Source organism: Myxocyprinus asiaticus, chromosome 13, assembly GCF_019703515.2.
Source record: "Myxocyprinus asiaticus isolate MX2 ecotype Aquarium Trade chromosome 13, UBuf_Myxa_2, whole genome shotgun sequence".
NCBI classification, from domain to species: domain Eukaryota; kingdom Metazoa; phylum Chordata; class Actinopteri; order Cypriniformes; family Catostomidae; genus Myxocyprinus; species Myxocyprinus asiaticus.
This window is the reverse complement of record NC_059356.1, coordinates 15,788,166-15,805,370: the sequence shown is the minus strand read 5'-3', so window position 1 is coordinate 15,805,370 and position 17,205 is coordinate 15,788,166. Positions and strand designations below refer to the sequence as shown.

At 40.2% G+C, this 17,205-nt stretch overlaps 1 pseudogene; it reads right to left on the bottom strand.

The window, feature by feature from the left end:
* Positions 1 to 242: 242 nt before the first annotated feature.
* On the bottom strand, positions 243 to 15,812 carry LOC127450614 (DNA-3-methyladenine glycosylase-like; annotated as a pseudogene).
* Positions 15,813 to 17,205: the final 1,393 nt, after the last annotated feature.

Sequence of the window (17,205 nt, the reverse complement as noted above, 5' to 3'; positions counted from 1 at the left end):
TGTTTGGACCAACAGAGCTGAAATATTCTTCTAAAAATCATCATGTGTATTCAGCTGAAGAAAGAAAGTCTTACACATCTGGGATGGCCTGCGGGTGAGTAAATGATGCGAGAATTTTCATTTTTGGGTGAACCTTTCCTTTAAAAGAGGTAGTTCACCCAAAAATTAAAATTCTGTTATCATTTACTCACACTCGTGTTGTTCCAAACCTATATGTCTGACTTTCTTCCATGAAACAAAAAATTAGATGTTAGGCTACGTGTTAGGGACTTACAGCCTTAGTCAGAATTCACTGTCATTACATCTTTTTTTTATACAATGAAAGTGAATGGTGACTGAGGCTGTTCAGTCCCTAACGTTCTGCCTAACATCTCCCTTTGTATACCACAGAAGAAAGCCAATCATTCAGGTTTGTAACGACTTAATGGTGAGTAAATTATGACAAAATTAAACAATTTCTTACATATTTTATCACTTAACAGCAAAGAATTCGCTATTTCAGCAGACTGTCCTTTCTGTCTTAACCTTTTGGGGCCCAAAATCGGACGAGGGTGTGCGGGGTTGTCAGTGCATCTGGCACTATGCGTCTCTGTTCACCACACTCACACATGGGTGGCCTTTGAGGTAAAAGAGCAGGCGTTTGATGGCTCATTCCCCATGAGAATCAACTCCGATCCGAGGGGCCAACACCACCTCTCCAGCATTAATCGTGTCTCTCTCTGGGTCTCTTTCAAGCCACACCTCAGTATCAGTGGCCAGATCCCTGCGGTCAAAGCAGCATTGTACATAGTGCTTGGCACAACTTGGGCGGACCATTGCAAGGCTCTTTGTTCTTAAGTGTTTTTGCTCCTTCCTTGCATTTGGCTGCTCGCAGCCCCCTCATGACATCTCGACCGCTCAGAGGTTCCAATAAGCGCAAAAGTACTGCTGCCCCCTCCCCTGCACACACACATATACACTGGCGAATAATGGAATAATGTACAGATTTTGCTCTTATGGAAAGAAATTGGTAATTTTATTCACCAAAGTGGCATTCAACTGATCACAATGTATAGTCAGGACATTAATAATGTGAAAACTTACTATTACAATTTGAAAAAAATGTTCAGAACTTCTTAAAATACTTCAAAGAGTTTTCATAAAAAAATCCTCCACGTGCAGCAATGACAGCTTTGCAGATCCTTGGCATTCTAGCTGTCAGTTTGTCCAGATACTCAGGTGACATGTCACCCCACACTTCCTGTAGCATTTGCCATAGATGTGGCTGTCTTGTCGGGCACTTCTCACACACCTTACAGTCTAGCTGATCCCACAAAAGCTCAATGGGGTTAAGATCCATAACACTCTTTTCCAATTATCTGTTGTCCAATGTCTGTGTTTCTTTGTCTACTCTAACCTTTTCTTTTTGCTTATCTGTTTCAAAAGTGGCTTTTTCATTGCAATTCTTCCCATAAGGCCTGCACCCCTGAGTCTTCTCTTTACTGTTGTACATGAAACTGGTGTTGAGCGGGTAGAATTCAATGAAGCTGTCAGCTGAAGACATGTGAGGCATCTATTTCTCAAACTAGAGACTCTGATGTACTTATCCTCTTGTTTAGTTGTACATCTGGCCTTCCACATCTCTTTCTGTCCTTGTTAGAGTCAGTTGTCCTTTGTCTTTGAAGAATGTAGTGTACACCTCTTTATGAAATCTTCAGTTTTTTTGCCATTTCAAGCTTTGTATAGCCTTCATTCCTCAAAACAATGATTGGCTGATGAATTTCTAGAGGAAGCTGTTTCTTTTTTTGCCATTTCTCACCTAATATTGACCTTAAGACATGCCAGTCTATTGCATAATGTGGCAACTCAAAAAAATAAAAATAAATAAATAAATTAATTTAAAAAAAACCACAAAGACAATGTTAGGCTTCATTTAACGAACCAAATAGCTTTCAACTGTGTTTGATATAATGGCAAGTGATTTTCTAGAACCAAATTAGCAATTTATCATGATTACTCAAGGATAAGGTGTTGGAGTGATGGCTGCAGGAAATGGGGCCTGTCTAGATTTGATCAAAAATGACTTTTTTCAAATAGTGATGGTGCTGTTTTTACATCAGTATTGTCCTGACTATACTTTGTGATCAGATGAATGCCACTTTGGTTAATTAAAGTACCAATTTCCTTCCAAAACAGCAAAATCTGTATATTATTCCAAACTTTTGGCCGCCAGTGTATATATATATATATATATATATATATATATATATATATATATGGTAGTTAGCAAGGCTCCACGCTGTCTCCCTCTCATCGGCTTTTGTCTGTGTGTGTATGCTCCAACCTTTCTTTAGTTTTGAAAAAGGAGTTAATGTAATGTGCCAACTTGAAATTTAATGAGAAACAGTTGGAGAGAAAAAATCACCACAACAAAACAGTTTCTTGTAAAGCTAGCGGTAGGAAATTGTGATTACAGACTTCCGGCTCGAGCTCCTGTAAACCTCTTAGTTATGTATGTGAATGTAAATTAGAGAGGTTTCTGGACTCTTACTTTGGCTTGAGACGTTCATGCAGAGGTAGATGCTGTAGATGGGATAGACGTAGATGGTTCCAGGCTCCATGAACATAGCAGTGTTCCTCTCTGAGCGTTTACCCCCTGCTGAGTGGGACGCTTTGTCCTCCCCACCTAAAATGCCTCGGTTTCCACAAACCTTCCTCTGAGCTCAGTGCCATCAGATAGATTCCTCACCAACACCTAATGAAAACAGAAACGAGAAATAAATAAAAAAAACTAATACTTGACCACAAAAGTTGTCCAGCTTTTCTTTTTTTTTTATTATTTCCAGCAGGTGGTGCAAATGTGCCAATAGATAGAGATTCAGATCCACTAAATCACAAATGCTAAGACAAGCATCACCTTTACTGTTTGAACAAACCATTATTTTATCCAAACCATTAAGTATTAAGATTTGATGCATAACTTCCCCACACCTGAATGTAGGGTTGCCAACTGTCTCGTATTAGTCGGGACGTCCAGTATTTTTAGCCTCAGCAAGCATTTTATTTAAAAAACATTATAAGTCTGATTTCCATCACCATAATTTCCACCACAGATTTCTATTAAATACAATATAGAATTTGAGATGTACTGGAAAGGACACTGTCATGGGGATTTTCATGACTCTCAGTAAAAAAAAGAAAAAAAAAAATGTGATGCATGTACTTACACAGCTGGACATTGTTAATAGACAAATACAATCTGAATTTTTTTTTTTTAGCAAGACATTCTACTTTCTAGAAGTTCACAGTGCTAAAAACGCCAGAAGATGTAGAAAGAAGCAATTACTGGCCCTAGTTAATATGACAGTACAATGTAAATGGGTCCATATTGGATTCACAATCAGATGAAATGTGTGCATTTTGCTTCACTCACTTAACCTTTCAGAGGATGGTACAAACGATCGTGCAGGGAAGTAGAGCAAATACCAGGCTGTTGTGAATGATGTTTGTGTTATGAGCTCAACAGAGTGTGAAAGCCACAAGTTGCGCCTCCTCCATACTGACTGCAGGCCGACATGCTGGAGGAATGTTTGGTCATACAGAGGGGGGAAAAACTGCCTATTACCGGTCAGGCCGAATGCCCTTCAACAAGATAATTGCATTCATGCTTCTCATTACACCCATTCTTCTAACAGACCCAAGTAAATTGCAAACAAACAACGGCTAACTGAGCCTGAAATGGAAACTCTGCAGTGTCATACAATGGTTTGGCTAATTTTCTGGTATTTTGGTGGCCTTAATGTTTCCAACAGCCTTCTTTCCATTTAAAAGTTCATTTACATGGAAATTAGGCCTACCTGGGTCCAGTTGACTGTAGTCTATTCAAAAACTTCCTGTGTTTAGCTCCTGTCATTCACACTGTTCAATGGGGCTCTGCATTACTTGGGATTATCGTGACTTTAGTTCCTACAGTGTGTTCACATTACTGAAGTGATATGCCGTCTACATTGAAAATGCAGGTCATTTAAAAACTTTAGAAGCCAAACTGATTCACAGCTCTATATTTGATTGAATAGCACCACATGAACACATTACAATTTATCAGCATTACTTCACTAGTTCCAACAATATTTTGTGGCATTACAGTATATTCAGAGACATTTTCTTCCTCTGATAAATCAAGTCAGAACTGGGATGCTGAACACTGTATCTCTTGCCAAAGAATGAGTATGTGCTTGGGCTATAACTCATTTCTGGGTGTCACTTCGTGACTTCAACACACAGTTCCTGCTGTGAATAATTTTTTAGTCACAGGGTAATTTTTGTTTCTTTTCACCAGCTCTGGATTGCACTCTCAACCCTTTTCCTTCAGACACATGACAGAAATGAAAATACATAATTTCATCTAAATAAATAATTTCAATGAAAATATAACGACTTCGAACAACTCCGTTCTATGGACTTCATTCATTAAAATTTCGTAAATATACGAAATAACTGGTAGCAATTTCTCCCGAAAACTTAGCGGTTAAGAGCGTTTTCTACGAGCAATTTTACGAACGTTCGTTATTTTTTACATGCATTTCCCAAAACTGCACTTAACTGCACTGTGAAGTTAGTGACAACGAACGAGAAAAATTGACCATGGATCATTCAAAACGGCAAACCTCCGGGGAATCACCGGTTGCAAAAACAAAGAAACCCTGAACAGAGCAGAGTCTACAAGCAAAAAGGGAAAGCGACAGAGTCCGTGTCTCATTATATGTCCGTTTGGGACACACTTCACTAAGGGAGCAATGAAAGAAAACATCACTTCCTCTAGTTACTGTAATGGTAGCCAACTGGTAGGTAGCTGTGCAGTGTGTATACCTCACTCCCCTGGCCTCAAGAGGCGCACTAGCAACTGATGCTAGAACCTGTAGCCTTTGGCCTCCTCGTTAGCATGCCCGCCTCCCATGCCAGAGATGCCGGTTCGAGTCCTGTTCAGAGTGGGTTGAGTAGGACCGGTTACAGTGGTGCCGTGACCCAGATGGGAGTGAGGTTTAGCGGGGTGAATGTAATGATAGCCAGCTGGTAGGTAGCTGTGCAGTGTGTAAACCTCACTCCCCTGGCCTCAAGAGGCGCACTAGTGATTGATGCTAGAGGCTGTAGCCTTTTGCCTCCTCGTTAGCGCACCTGCCTCCCATTCCAGAGATGCCGTTTTGAATCCCGTTCGGACCATTCAAGCAGGACCGGTTACATTACCATGACAATGCAGTGCAGCAACTTAGTCATAGTTGCAAAATCGGTCTACTTTCAACTTTATAGTCTTCACTGATCCCTACATGTGTTCACTACTATAGCTACTATTAAACACACTACGAAACTTATTTAAATTACATATTAAATATATTCCATGCATGATGAAAATGTGTGTAATACATCACAACAAAACAAAACAACATTAAAGCTACACTATGTAACTTTTTTTGTTAAAAAATAACTAAATGTATTAATGAGAGAGTGCAACAAAAATCCATCTTCCAAATGCACTTTGATAAACCTATAATAATGATTTATATTTTAGAGCTGTCGGGACGGATTTCACTGGAAATTGCACACATGCGTCATTCGCCCGTGCGTGCTGACGTCATATCCGTGCACAGAGAAAATAAGATCCAGGCTACTGTAGTGCGTGAGTGGTGTGGGAGTAGCGTGAAGCTGAAAGTTAGTGACAACAAATGAGAAAAATTGACCATGGATCATTCAAAACGGCAAACCTCCGGGGAATCACCGGTTGCAAAAACAAAGAAACCCTGAACAGAGCAGAGTCTACAAGCAAAAAGGGAAAGCGACAGAGTCCGTAATAAAACCCGAATCAACATCAGCTTGGCTTTTCAGAGGTGGCGACAACTCCGAGATCTGAAAGAATTTAAAAGCGACCCAGAGATGGCTTTTTTCTTACTCAACAGGTAAGATATTTTATTGATATGTGTGTGTGTGTGGGTAGTGAAATACAATAATTATACTGTAAGTGGTGCAGAACTTTTCACTTGCTAGCACACGTGTGTATTTAATTTTATACGTGTGCAATCATTTTATATATCCTTTAGTCATAGGCTTGCCAAGGACATGCGAGTCTTGAAATGATGTTGACCACTGGTTGGTAACAATGACGATCTCTAAATTAGTTACTATCGTGGTCTATTTGGCCAGAATATCCTGCAGTTATGAAAACTTTACAATGTTTGACCTTATCAGACTAGCAATCGTTATGTCTAATGTTAATGAACATTGCCTTACTTTTGTAACGTCATTTATTTCAAAACATCAATGTTTCTAATAAGTCAAAACAACAGCAGAAGATATGGCACTTACCTGCTCAGATGACCTGTTTTCAAATATCCGTCTTTTCCTTTCTTTCGTTATTTATTTGTCCATTCGCTCTGATAAGATATCCTGTATCCCTGTGTCAGGGTTGGGAGGTTATTTTTGAAATGTATTCCACTACAGATTACAGAATACATGCTGTAAAATGTAATTTGTAACGTATTTCGTTAGATTACTCAAGGTCAGTAACATATTCTAAATACTTTGGATTACTTCTTCAGCACTGGTAGATTTTTTCACTTGTTTTGACTATAAAAACTGTATTTAGTAAGACAAAATACACATGTTAAAAAATTCATTCTCTGAAAAACCTAAATATCTTATGCAGTGTTGTTTCTAAAACAAGATTAATCAAATTGATCTTGTTTTATGGATTTTTAGATATTTTTACAGGAAAACAATACAAAAATTATTATCAAGAATATGATTTTTGCCCTAATATCAAAGGTCTTACTAGAAAAAAAGAAATTATGATCCAACGTGAATTTCCTTGATAAAAAATATGATCGTGCCTGGTAACATGTGCATGTAAAATGGCTAGAAATAGCATTTTAGCTTAGCATAAAGCTGACAATTTACACAAAGTTTATTTCTATTTCTTGTGCTCCAAACTTACTTCAAACTTACTTCTCTGTCTGCTCGTATGAATGTAACACATCATAAGAAAGTGTTTCACCGCTGTTCAAATGCACTTTGGATCGCATCATTTATATGTATAAATGTTTTCCATCTGAAAGGACTAAATATTAAATGAAATGAATGACAATAAAATGCAAAGTAATCTCTTCAGTAATCAAAATACTTTTTGAATGTAACTGTATTCTGAATTACCAATGATTTAAATTGTAACTGTAGTGGAATACAGTTACTTATATTTTGTATTTTAAATACGTAATCACGTTATGTGTATTCCCTTACTCCCCAAACCTGCCGTGTGTACACCAGTGCCTCAAACCACATTTATCCACACAGAGGAGCAGAACTGAAGCACAACCAAAACAAGACGCATGCAGTTTTATTTTTTTACCGCTAGAGGGCCAAAAGTTACATAGTGTAGCTTTAAATTAAATTTCTATAATATGTAATATATTCTATAATATATTTATATATTTTATATATTTTAATATTTCTACTTGCATTTATACATGAACTCGAACTCTCCCGCCATCTAGCTTTAAAATGAAGCTGCGAGGACTCACCACCCTGGGTCACGTGATCATAAACTGTAAAATTATTCCTTGAATTGTCCATCACATGTACTCTTCGCTAACGGCCTTGTGGAAGGGCCCTTCGTGCAGGGCTTGAGTTGCTCACTTTCATTTGGAACACCCCTTTGTGTGGTGTCCCCTTCCCGCAGTGCCCTTCAAGGGCGCAAAAATGCCGTTTGGAAAAAACTATACTTTGAAAAAATAAATGAAAGCAGCATAGAAAAGTTTCTAAAGAAAAGCATTTTTCTTTCTTTTTTTTATTTTTATTATTTGTTATTTTTTAAGGTTAATTTCGCACATTAATTATTACTTTTTTTTCAGTACTTCTTTAATTGTACTTCTATTAAAATGTAGTCATGGCAGTTTGCCTGTAAGAACACCTATGAAGTATAGGTCTCTGCAGAACAGTAAAGGGTGTTTTAAAATCTGTGGGCGTTTCCAAACCAGGATGGGTGTTTTTAAACTATCCAATGAAAGTAGGGTATCTCAGTGTAGAAATCAGTGGGCGTTTCCAAACCAGGATTGGCGTTTCTAAACTAACCAATGAAAGCAGGGAATCTCAATGGTTTGAAAACGCCCACTGATTGGGAAAAGCCCATTTTTGTTCCGCAGAAATATAAGTCCCGGGAGCAGGTGTACATTTTTTTCTGTACCGACTAACGGTTTGAAAAAATTTCATGAATCTGACATTGTACATCAGACCGGCTTTACGAACGATTTACACTAAAATTTGTACTGCTCGTGTTTCATGAATGAGGCCCAGTGACCGTTTGTACTGTAAGTGCCTCACTGTATCTCATTTTTTTTTTTTAAAGGACGGATGAGTCGAAATTAATTTTGTGGTAATCAACATTATGCCATAATTGCTGTCGATTGAGCTTAATATGTATTGAACCACGAATTTTCCTTATGCATTAAGTATACACTGCAATATGCTCATTCTCAGGAAACAGTGTCCCCATAACTTACTATAATTAAAAGGAACAATCACAAATACTGAATATATTATAGATTAAACTCTGTTAAATGTGTAATGCAAATGCAATTTGTATATACTAAAACAGAATAATAAAAATAATAATAACAATAATTAATGTAGTACTTTAGAGTAACGCTTAGAGTTTGTAACAGTAGACAACTATTGGTAGTGGTACTTTGCAAGGCTGTAGGGCAGGGTTCCCCAATTAGTTTTCACCAAGGGTCATATTCTGTCACAATAAAAAACTAAGGGCCACCGCCCTCGATGTTATGAAAAAGTGTTTGTGCTGCTGCTACTATTATTATTATTATTACTATTGTTGTTTTGATTGTTTTTGTCAAAAGAGTCGTGACATAAATATCCTGATATTTTTATTAGTTATTTTTCTCAGTATTAATAGCCTGTTTTATTTATTCAAACAATAATGAACATTTTGTTTGTATACAGAAAAACAAAATTACACAACTTTGCCTGTTGATAATGAATAATGAAAAAAAAAAACTTTAATGAACAATCTGGATCTCCGTGTTCTCCATGCAAGTCAACCATTCCTGCTCATCTCCAGACGGGATCTCCTGCACTTTCCCTAATTGCAAATTCAATTATTAGACCTGTAAGCATTAATATTGTTATTGTTCTTCCTTAGAATAATGAGGGTCAAACTATATCTGTATTAATTGACATATACTCCCCATTCAATGAGAGAAGTGACAGCGACGGACTGAAGCAACCTCTGATGTTGGGACTTTACTCTGCTGTAGCAATCCTACGACACTGATCGAGATGTGCACTTTCCTGGTTCATGATGATATTCATTGTAGAAAACGATGACTCACAGATGTAGGTGCAGCTGGTACCCTGGAAAATTATATACTTGAACCCTTTGTACTGCAAACATGAACCTGGTCTGCTTTTGAAAGTCTGCTTATGGTGTTTTGTCTTAATATACACTATTTAATGTGTATCATATTCTCCTAGCATTAAAAACAGCAGCGAGGTTCGGTTCGGCAATTCGTTTGCACTAAGCTCGTAGTAAAAAATATCCCTGTGATCGTTTCTGAGTTCATGGGCAATGGAGGAGTCAGGAGACAAGGAACAGTCAATGTGAGTATTTTTATTACTCTCTCAACATCGTACAAAACTTAAACAAAAAGGGCTCTTGGTGGCCAAAATACATGTGGCAGCAGGGGCGTGGTCAAGCGTTCGTCCGGAGAGAGAGAAAGCAGTAAGGGTGCATATACCTGAGCCAGATAATGACTACAACAATGACTGTCGTACAGTCGGCGTTGACGTTCTTGTGCTTGGAGCATATTCTCCTGTGTTACCTGACCCAAAGTGTGGAGTTTTGCTCTAAGGTCAAGAACGTATTGAATTTGGTTTTTGCTGTTCGAAGGTCCTTCCTCCCAAGCTTCCCATATGACGTCAAGCACGCCGCAGGGGAAAACCCTGTGGAGGCTTGCGGGACTTCTCGTACTGCAAACAGCAGGGGTTCGAGCCACTTATCCCAATTTTTATCATCTTCGTGTATGAACTTACGAATCATGTTTTTCAAGGTCTTATTAAATCGTTCGACCAACCCATCATTTGCGGGTGATAAACGCTGGTGCGAATCGATTTAATGCTTAATAATTTGTACAGTTCGCATAGTGTACGTGACATGAATTTTGTGCTTTGATCAGTGAGGATTTCCTTTGGAATCCCCACTCGGGAGATAATTTTGAAGAGTGCCTCCACAACACTACGTGCTGAGATGTTGCGCAGGGGCACTGCTTCCAGATATCGCGTTGCACAGTCCACCAGAACTAATACAAAGCGCTGCCCGCATGTAGTCCGCTCTAATGGCCCGACGAGGTCCATGCCAATTCTCTCAAAAGGAATCTCGATCAACGGCAGAGGGCGCAATGGCGCTTTTGGGGTGGCCAGTTGATTCACCAACTGACATTCACGGCACGCCGCACACCATTTGTGTATGCCGCTGTGAATGCCTTGCCAAAAGAAATGGGCCACTATAAAGTTCAAAGTCATTTTGTGACATAAGTGACCAGCCATTGGGTTATAGTGAGCCGCCTGGTATTTCCCGACGGCTCTGTGGTACTAATAGCTGAACTGTATTCTCTTTGGTCTGAGTGTCCTGTGCCACTCGATACAACCACTCTTTGATAATAGAAAAGTACAGGTATGTGAGCGCAACATTAGGCTGGAGCTGTTGACCATCAATTACTTTCACTTGGTCAAAGGTGTGCTTGAGGGACTCGTCACGAGACTGCTCCAGAGGGAAATCCCTGAGTACGGGAATTCCCTCATCTGCATCATCATGATGCTGAGCAGGCCTCTCCAGCCATAGGGTCGCATGTCACACACGACAACACCACTTTGCAGGACCCATCCACGCACATTACCCTCAATAAATTTTTAAAGCCAGGCCAATTGGTTCCCAGAATTAGTGGATGGGTGAGGCAGGAATTAATTGCGGCCTCGTCTCTATGCCTTTTCCCCCTGAATCATATCTCAATGGTAACCACCAGATACTTGCGAATGTCACCATGCACACACCTCACCCTCACCTGTTTATTCTTATCCAATGCCCCACTGTTTGGGAACAACAGGTTTGGGAACAACCCGAATCCAACAAAGCTTGATGTGTATCCCCTTTTACCTTTACCGGAATCCGATACGCTCCCGCCCGATCAGGGGCGGCATGCAGAGCATTAGGGATCTGGATCAGTGTCCCCACCTCCATCACCAGACAATGATCCTGGCAGTGCCCGGCTTCCCCGCAGCTCCTACAGATCGGCCCAGGCTTTCCTACCACACTCATGGGGGCAGTCTCGCCAACCTGGAGAGGAGAGCAGAGGGAGGCAGGGGGAGTAGAAGGGACAGACAAGGGGAGGGGTTTGGGTGGAGCTCCTCCCCTCTTCCGGAACAGGGCGGAACTGGGAGGGATGGGGGGGGAGAGAGAATGAGACACAGGGGGTGGAGAGAGAGAAGAGGGAGAAGAAAAAAAACACTGCATTACTGCCTCCTGGAAACGCCGTCATGTAGTCCTCTGCCAGCTGGACAGCCTCCTCCAGTGACGGCGGGCGGTGGCACTGGACTCACTCAGACATTCCTTGAGGAAGCTAGGAGATTAACTGCTCCAGTACCACCAGATCGACGACATCCATGGCGCCGCGGGTTCCCTCGACCAGCAACCATTTCCGGCAGGCATCCCGGAGCTGTTGTGCAAAGGTGAGCGGATGGCCATGCCTCCCGAAGCTCAGCGATCTGAAGTTCTGGCGACTCTGCTCGGGGCTATGACCAACCCGTTGCTGGATGACTTTTCTCAGGTGTTAGTAATCAAGGAGGCTGGTGGTGGGGAGTTGTGGTCCTGCTATCTGCGCTTCCCCGGAGAGTAAGGGCACTAAGCGGGCTGTCCACTGGTCAGGAAGCCACCTCCATACCTCAGTGGTCTTCCTGAATAGATCAAGGAAAGCCTCCGGATCATCGTTTGGACCCATCTTCATCAGGGTCAGGGGTGGGGTGGGCTCTGGGGGGGTCACAGCACCAGCTCCCTCTCTGACGATCAGGCTCCAGAACACCTGCCGGTCCTCCGCTTGTGCCAGGAGCAGGGCCTGGAATCATTGTTCCAGCTCCAGGCGTAACTCCAAGAGGGCTTGGTGTTGGTCTTGCTGGATGCTCGCGAGGGACTTGATAACTTCGTCCAGCAGTGTAGACTCCATAACGGCGTTATCCTCCAAATCCAGGTCACAGCACCACTGTGATTGTTTCTGAGTTTGTGGGCAATGAAGGAGTCAGGAGACAGCAAACAGTCAATGTGAGTATTTTTATTACTCTCTCAATGTCGTACAACACTTAAACAAAAAGGTCTCTTGGTGGCCAAAATACACAAATGAGTCGACAATGTTTGTAGCACAGCTACACAGGAACAGTCTCTGGTCTCTCTCTCCCATACTGACGCTCTGGTGTGCCTTTTCAGGTCTCCCTCCGCCATCACTATAATTAGAGACAGGTGTTAGAGTTCTCACAACCCAGGTGAAGAGCCTTACCACACTCCCTCTCCCTCAGACTGACACATGACCACGCCTCCCATGCCACAATCCCATAAAAAGACGCTTTACATGCAATAATTTAGTGTACACAAACTTCAGAACCACACTGCTATTTTTATTGCAAGGAAAATATAACAAAGTATTGCAATAATTTAAAAAAAGTAAAGACCGTGAGCCAGTGATTTCTTATTTTTAATATTAGGCCTATGCATCTTATTTTATACTGTACTATACGTGTTATTCTTAATGTTCACTATTGTGCATGTGTATTTGTATCACAGTACCTTGTGTTATATTATCCAGGCATTAATCCAGACATCATAAAAAGAGTAGTTGGGTTCGGGAGTCCATTTACTCATAGCAAAATATAAATATAGTTAAAATATAAATGGGAAAATGTTTATGCAACAGTGCTTTTTACTCATCTCACTTGCATAAAAACACAGATTATAGTCCTCAGAATGCGTCAACACCATGGAAAGAACATAATGAAACAGTTATGCCAAATTAGGTAAATAAATGCTTTAACAGTGTTCATCTAGCACTCAGAGCTGGGCAGGGCAGGAGACAGGGAAAATGTTTGTAGAAGAGCAACAGACATTATTCACACTAGTGCAATCTTTGATTTTTAACGGGAATGACAACGAGGCTGTGCGGGATAGACTCACAGACTCTTCAATGGGTTGTACTGCAGTTAAAAGTGTTTTTTGATGGACAGAACATTGATAAAATATCTGTACAAGATCATTCAGTATACAAAGAACTCCAGACAACATGAATTGTAGAAAATCAGATGTTATCTAGGAGCAGGGATGTGGGGGGGGAGATAATCAAAACTAGCAAGTCCAACCCCCCAGTATTAAAACCATGATCAATGGAAAAATGCAAATGCTTCACGCTGCCAAATCTACGCCCTTGTCTAGGAGCTTTATACAGCTTTATACCATTTGTGCCATTGAAGAGACTGTGGCTGTGTCTCGTTTCGAAGGCTGCATCCTCTAGAGGTCGCGTTTGCGGCCTCAAACGTCATCGAGGCTGTCTAGTTTCAGAAAAGCGAGTAGGACACTCCAAATGTGACCTTCTTTCACAGTCTATCCCTCACAGCCTCGTTGTCATTCCCATTAAAAATGATGGCATTGATCTAACAATGCTAGTGTGAATAAGGTCTACAGTGCAGGGGTGAAATTGTTTTTGGTTTTTATATTTCACGGACTCTTTGAATTTCGTCTGAGGTTAGTCTCACAAAATCGTTACAGATTTGGTGTGAACAGGCCTTTAGTGCGGGCCAAACATTTGCCTCTCACGGGCTGGATGTGGCCCGCAGGCCGCCTATTGAGGAACACTACTGTTGGGTGTTACCTTAAAGGGATAGTTCACCCAAAAATGAAAATTCTCTCATCATTTATTCACCCTCATGCCATCCCAGATGTGTAAGACTTTCTTTCTTCAGCAGAACACAAATGAAGATTTTTAGAATCAGCTGTGTAGGTCCATACAATGCAAGTGAATGGTGACCATACATTTGAAGCTCCAAAAAGTACATAAAGGCAGCATAAAAGTAATCCAAACTTTCTAACTCTTTCTGGGGCTTTCAAGCAACAGCTACCAAACTCGAAACAGATCTTGAGGTTGTTCTGTACTATTTATTTTCTAACTGATCAGAATTATTCGTGTGGATCGGCCACATTATGCTGACTCAGTGACAAGTGGCAACTCCTATCATACATTTTTGCATTGGCTCCAACGTGTTTACCTTCCCTTGTGGCATGACCAGAAGCGTTAAAGGGGTTCAAACCAGGAAGTAATCGTGTTTGCATAATCACTGACCAGTGCGATTTAGAGGTTGCATTTTTCCTTATAATATTACATTTTTACTTCACTTATGGTTAGGTTTAGGTTTAGGTTTGGGGTTTAAGTTTGCGGGGGTGCAGTTTATTAAATATGCATTCTTCTTCAACAGCTACAGCTGAAAACAACTTGCTTCACAACCTGCTTTTGGCACTCCATGGATATTACAACCAGAAATTGGAGTTCACATGCGTCCATACACCCAACAACAATTACCACTTTGGCCACTGTGGGCAGTGTTTAGAATTTCCATAAGCACAGACCGATTTTAGCTAAAGAAATGTCAAGTTACTGTTTCCAATTTTACTGTGCCTTCAGTCTGTTTCATTATAGTCGGTGTTACCGCTGTCTTTGTTCTAAATTGTTCTGCAAGAAATTAATTTCTGTACAGCAATAGTTAAGTATTTTGCTGTTATTATTAACAAAACTTCACATAGATACATTTTGGCAAATGAACATTGCCATAGAAACTAATAATTTCTGAGTCAGACAGCATGAACAGCTCAGAGTAGATTTGCTGAGTTGTCATCTTGTAATTGCAGTAAGACATTCCGAGACTTTATGAACACAGCAGAAGGCTCCAGTCATATCACTGGTCTGGAAAAGCTTTTAATCTATAAAGAGCTGGTCCACTTTCATGCTGGTCACCATTTTGAGATGAAATGAGTTAATAAATACCAACTTAAGACAAACTTACCTCAAACTCTGACAATTTCCAGATAGTGGTATAAGACTATATGCACTCTTTAAAAATACTTCCCATACTCTCCATTTCTCAAAATTATTTGTGTCAGACCTCCATGCGAGTGTCTGTGGTGAGGAAGCACTCAGAATACAAAGTCTAATGTCCAACCACATGAGGATGCATTACATTGCTTAACACGATTTACACACATAGGATTTTTTTTTTCATTTTTTTTTTTCAGGATCAACATTCTTTGTGGTCCTGGAACAACATTACTGTCAACCGATCAGTTTTAAGGGTTAGTCTTAGAGTTAGGCTTATGGACTTTCTTATCAACCAATAATTTCCCTTTGATTATATGGGTAGGTTATGTTTTTTTCCTAGGGCTATGATTGTTGAATTCTGTTCCTGGACCAACAAAAGATTGTGCCTTTCAGACACAAACAAAGTTTTCAATAAGTGTGAAACATTGATCCTATACTTGTGTCCTTATCCAATATCAAATCAAAAGTGCATTTTTCAATGAATGGATGGGAGAATTGGCATGACTTTAAAGGGACAGCATGACGCACAGTGGCTTTAATGGGACTTAAAGATTCAGGTTCTAACTGAGCCTTTCTCCGCAGTCCCAGCTCGTCTGTCATCGGTAACAGCAGGCTGACTCCTGAATGCCTGTGGCTGCTCCCAGAGGACATGACCACCAGCTGTAAAGTTCAGTGAGATTGAAGAACAGAGGACAGCATTGACAAAAGCCTGTCCCAAGTCTTTGAAGCACTCACAATATATTACTGGGCTTCAGTGAGGTAGAGGAGAGTGCAGAGTATGACATTATTTCATATTGTTTTACAGCTCTCTGGGATACTTGATTCTGATAGGTCAATGGTGCCATCTAGTGGTCTGATATTTCTGAGTAACAACCGCACATCCACATATATAACCGCTCATCCAGGTATTGCGAATTTGTGAGTCTTCTTTCAAACTTCTCTGATCACTGTGCGATCTCTGCAAATAAGCTATTAAAATAATTTCAATTCAAATTAATGTTTCATGTCCATTTATTTGTTTATTTGGCAAGTAGTCTTGTAATAGGCTGTATAATGAGGAGTCAGATGGCTATTTTCACAGAATAAACACCAACAGAACTACGATGCAAACCAGAAGTGGAATTTAGCTGTTCAGCTATTTCATTCTTTTCACATAATTACATAATTTCGATGCAAATTAATATTGTAAATCCATGTATTCATGTATTTGGTTAGTAGCCGTGTAATAAGCAGGATTATGTACAGTCAGCCGGTTATTACAAAATAAACCTCTTCAGGGTGATACAAGACCCCTCTGCTTTATTTTTTGATAACAACTGGCTGACTGTACATTATCCCTTACTTATTATACGGAGACCTGGAATACTTGATTCTGATTGGTCAAGGGTGCCATGTAGCGGTCTGATTTTGCTCTGTAATAACTGCACATCCACATAAAACCACTCATCCGGCTATTGCGAATTTGTGAGTCATCTTTCCTGCTTCTCTGATCATTGTGTAATCTCTACAAGTAAGCTAATAAAATATATTTCAACTCATATCATTGTTTCATGTCCATTTATTTGTTTATTTGGCAAATAGTCTTATAATAGGTTGTATAATGAGTAGTCAGATGGCTATTTTCACAGAATAAATATCAACAGAACTATGATGCAAACCAGAAGTGGAATTTAGCTGTTCAGCTATTTCTTTCTTTTCACTAATTACAGTATTTCGATGCAAATCAATATTGCATGTCCATGTATTTATGTATTTGCTTAGTAACCATGTAATAAGCAGGATAATGTACAGTCAGCTGTTATCACAAAATCTCTTCAGGGTGATACAAGTCCCCTCTGAATTATTTTTCGATAACGACTGGCTGACTGTACATTATCCCTTACTTATTATATGGAGGCCTGGAGTACTCGATTCTGATGTGTCAATGGCGCCATCTAGCGGTCTTGATATTGCTCTGTAACAACCTCACATCCACTTATCAGACCGCTCATCCAGGTTCTGCGAGCCATCTCTCCTGCTTCACGTAGCACTCTATGATCTCTAC